Source organism: Dipodomys spectabilis, unplaced genomic scaffold (genome assembly GCF_019054845.1).
Source record: "Dipodomys spectabilis isolate Male_0828 unplaced genomic scaffold, ASM1905484v1 ptg000239l, whole genome shotgun sequence".
NCBI lineage: Eukaryota > Metazoa > Chordata > Mammalia > Rodentia > Heteromyidae > Dipodomys > Dipodomys spectabilis.
In genome coordinates, this window is record NW_024870916.1 from 3,534,805 (window position 1) to 3,538,978 (window position 4,174).

A 4,174-nucleotide genomic window follows, 5' to 3' on the forward strand; every position below is an offset into this window, starting at 1 on the left:
GCTGTGGTTCCAGAGGCTGCACCCCAGCCTGGAGTGATCAAGGCTGAGGCAGTGTTGTCACAAGCTGAGTTCAAGATCCGGGCCTGGCCAAAAAATTAAGGCCCTGGCTTGGAATTTGCTCCATTTTTCTGGCAAGCCTAGGATTTGAACTCAGGGTCTGGGGAACTCTGTGGCACTGTGGGGGAGGGGAAGCTTACCATCTTTGAAGACAAGAATTTCAGACCAGTTTCAAGGGCCTGAATTCAAGCCCCATCACTGGAAAAATAATACTCATATATGAGATCTTTTTACATACAGGGGTTTACTCCATATGACATTTATTACCCTTCTTTATTCATTGTATATTTTATTTAGCATTATTGCATATATAACTTTTTTCATTTATTATATCTTATCACATGGATATATTTGCATATGGATTATACATCATACTGAGACATAGGACTTTTACAGAGAAGGGAAAAAGGTGTCAAAATTGGCTTCTTACTGCACATATAAACTTTTGGCAATACTGGGATTTGAACTCATAGCCCACAATGCATAATTTATGAATGGGTCAGTTGTAGAACAAAAGCCTTTGGCAAACTGAGCTGCCGGCCAGTTCTGAGGACCTGCGATTAAACCATAGTAGTGGGATATATATATATATATATATATATATATATATATATATATATATATATATATATAAATAGATTGTTAGATATAGGCATAGATATAGATATAGAAAGATAGATAGATAGATAGATAGATAGATAGATGTGTAGTTTGCTATATATATGAGAGAGACAATGTGAGGATATTAAATTATATATATTATGAATTATTAGTTATTAAATTAGGTCTCCATTAAATGCAATATCATGGTTGAATACCTAAAGTATTAATGTGAAAGAAGTCAGTATTCTTTAATTAGGAGAACCAAACCAGGGTGTTAAAATGAAAGACATAATCCAATAATTTTTGTGTGGCATTCTATAAGAGAATCATGAACTAACTGTCAATTTAATTGTAACTTTTATAAATTCCATTAAGCATTCCCATGGATAGGAATGATTTTCTCAAGATCTCCCTCCATTTGTATGTGGCGGTCCTGGCATTCTAACTCCAGGCCTGAGTAATTTACTCAGAAATGCAAACCATTAGAATGACACTGTGAAGATTTCAGATTGTCATGAGGAAAAATAGAACAAGAAGAAAAGAAAGCCAAGTGTCAGTGGATCCTGCCTGTAATCCTAGCTCTTCAGGAGTCTGAGGTAGAGAATGAAAATTTGAATTCAGTCAGGACAGGAAAGCCCAGGACAATCTTATTTCTAAGGGATCACAGGAAATTAAAAAAAAAACATGACTGGGGTTGTGGCTCAATTGCATAGCACTACCCTTGAGCAAAAGGAGCTCAGGGACAGTGCCTAGGCTCATAGTATAATCCCCAGACTTGCCAAAAAACAAAAAACAAAAAAACAAAAAACAGTAACTCCATGTCTACCCATGTATGTATGCATGTATTTCTATCTGTTAAGATCCAGAGTCCCTATGTTGAAAGGCACTCAGCTAGGAAATTTGCTTTGAATAAAATGGTTTCATAGCACAGAGAGCGCTTTCAAGACAGTGCATATTCTGCGGCTTCCCTCACTGTTCCCAGTGTAGCCTGAGGGTTTCTGCGCACCTCAGGCTGCTGGAGGAAGTCTGCCTCATTGTTGGAACAGGCAGAGAAAAGTCCTCACTCCTGTACAGCTCTGTAACAAACAACTCCATTTGGGCCAATTAGTGAGGATGGGTGTGGGCAGGCTCTGACGCCCAGGAGAAAAAGGCGTCTTTGTATCCAAAGCTATCTCTTTCCCCAGTTTGGACAGGAAGCCTTCATTTGTGCCACCTCCTGTGGCAGGCCAAGTTCCTTGTACTTATCCTGTCTTTGTTAGACTATGTACTAGTGTTGGAACAAACTGCTACAATTAATTCAAGGGTCCTTCTGGCAGACAACTAGAGAGCTGAACAGAGTTAAAAGATTCCTAATTGGCAAAGTTGCCTCCTTAGGTTTCCAGAAGCCTGCTGAATTTAAGCACATGGGTAATATCACAATGCTTCCTGGCATCTAGGGCTAGTGAAGCTCATCAGGTTTTGAAACCTTTGACCTCTCCTAGTTGAGCCCTGGATGGATAGCTTTGGCGGTTGAACACAGGGCCTGGGTGCAGACCATGAGCTCAGAACCGAAGCTCACTGCTTTACAATTTGGTGTCACAGCTTCACTTCTGATATCTGTGTGTGTGTGTGTGTGTGTGTGTGTGTGTGTGTGTGTGTGTATGTGTGTGTGTGTGTGCATACACTTGTCCTCGAACTTGAATTCAGGACCTGAGCACTGTACCTGAATTTCTCCTGTACAAGAATAGCATTCTACCACTTGAGCCACAGGCTTTTTTTTTAGTGATGTGGTACTGAGGAATCAAAACCAAGGGATTCATACATGCAAAGCAGCCTAACCCCTCCTCTTCAGGTTTCTTTCTTTCTCTTCTTGTATGTTGGAGGAGTTGAAGTCTAGGCCTGGGCACTGTCCTTGAGTTCTTCAGCTAAAGCCAAGTGCGCTACCACTTGAGCTACAACATTTCTTCAGGTTTTTGTTGGGTCACTGGAGAGTAGTGTCCATCTCAAGAATTTCCTGCCCAGGCTGGCTCCTGATCCTCAGCTCTCAGGCTCTGGAGTAGCTAGGAGGACAGGCGTGAGTTAGTGGTGCCCAGCTTCCACTTCAAGTTTCTAAGTGGTGAATAGGAGATTATATTCTCATGGGATGCTTTATGTCTGGGATAGTTTGGAACCCAGATCCTCAAATCTCAGCTTCTTGAGTAGGCAGGGTGACAGACCTCAGCTACACATGCCTAGATCATAACACTCTGTTGCAAGAGGGTCCTTGGCTCCATGTGGTAGGGCATTAGCCATGAGCCAACAGGGAAGGGTCAGTGCCTAGGCCCTGAGTTCAAGGTTCATGACTGAGAAAAATAAACAATTGTCTGCAGGAGACAACTCACTAGGTTTCAGTACATACATAATTTTGGTGAGCCTCAAGTTTCTCATCTGCACCATCATCTTACTTGTGGAGCTCTTACAAGGACCAGATGAAAGAATGAACCCCATGAAGGACTCAGCACACAGCTCATGAAGGACTCATCACATAGCTGTATCCCACACGCAGTCATTAGAATTAGGGTGCTTTCATCGGTATCACCATTCTTTCAGAAACACGTCACAACCACACAAAATTCACATCTAATGATTTAGAGGGATGGGTTTTTTTGGGAGGGCTGGGAGTCAGCCACAGGGAATGCACTGGAAGGTTTGGGGTACTGTTCTAATATCTTTTGCTCAAGGCTAGAGTTCTACCACTGTGAGCCACAGCTCAGAGTTTTGCAGACATCCTGCAAGGGCTGGGTTTTAAACCCACCAGTGTCAGATCTCAGCCCCTGAGTATCTTGGATGACAGGGCTGAGTGAGCCAGCAGCATCTGGCTCCGTGGGGCTGGGTTGCAGTGGTTTATTTCTGGCTAAGTCAGGTTAGATGTCAGCTGTCAGCACCAGACTCCTGGTTTGCTCTGTGATGAGGTATTTGCAGTCCTATCTTTATATAGTTGCAGTTAGAACATTCTATTTTCTATTTTTTGGTGCCAGACCTGGTTCTTGAGTAAGGGTCTAGACACAGTCCCTAAGCTTTAATGCTCAAAGCTAGTGCTCGACTGCTTGATCAACAGCATGACTTCCATATTTTTCTGTGCACGCAGTAGTGAGGAATTGAACCCAAGACTTTGTATGTACTAGGGAAGCAACCTACCACTGAGCCCCAGGAGTGACAAGAATAAGAACAGATAAATGTGTAGACTGGTTGACAGATAAATTGATGTATGTTTATACAACAAGAGAGAGATGTCTATACTATGTAACTGCATATAGAAAATTACTACCGATTATTGGCAATTAAATTCGTTCCTTTTTAAAGTATCATGATTGAATGCATAATAACATATTAATTGAAAATTAGTCAATGTAGTATGATTGTGTATAATTTTGTAATATAATCGTACACTAACTACTAATTTAATTGTTACTTTTATAACATTCCATTCCTATGGATGCATATGGGAATGGGTTTCTTAGAATCTCCCACCATTCATTAGTGGCAGTCCTGGGAT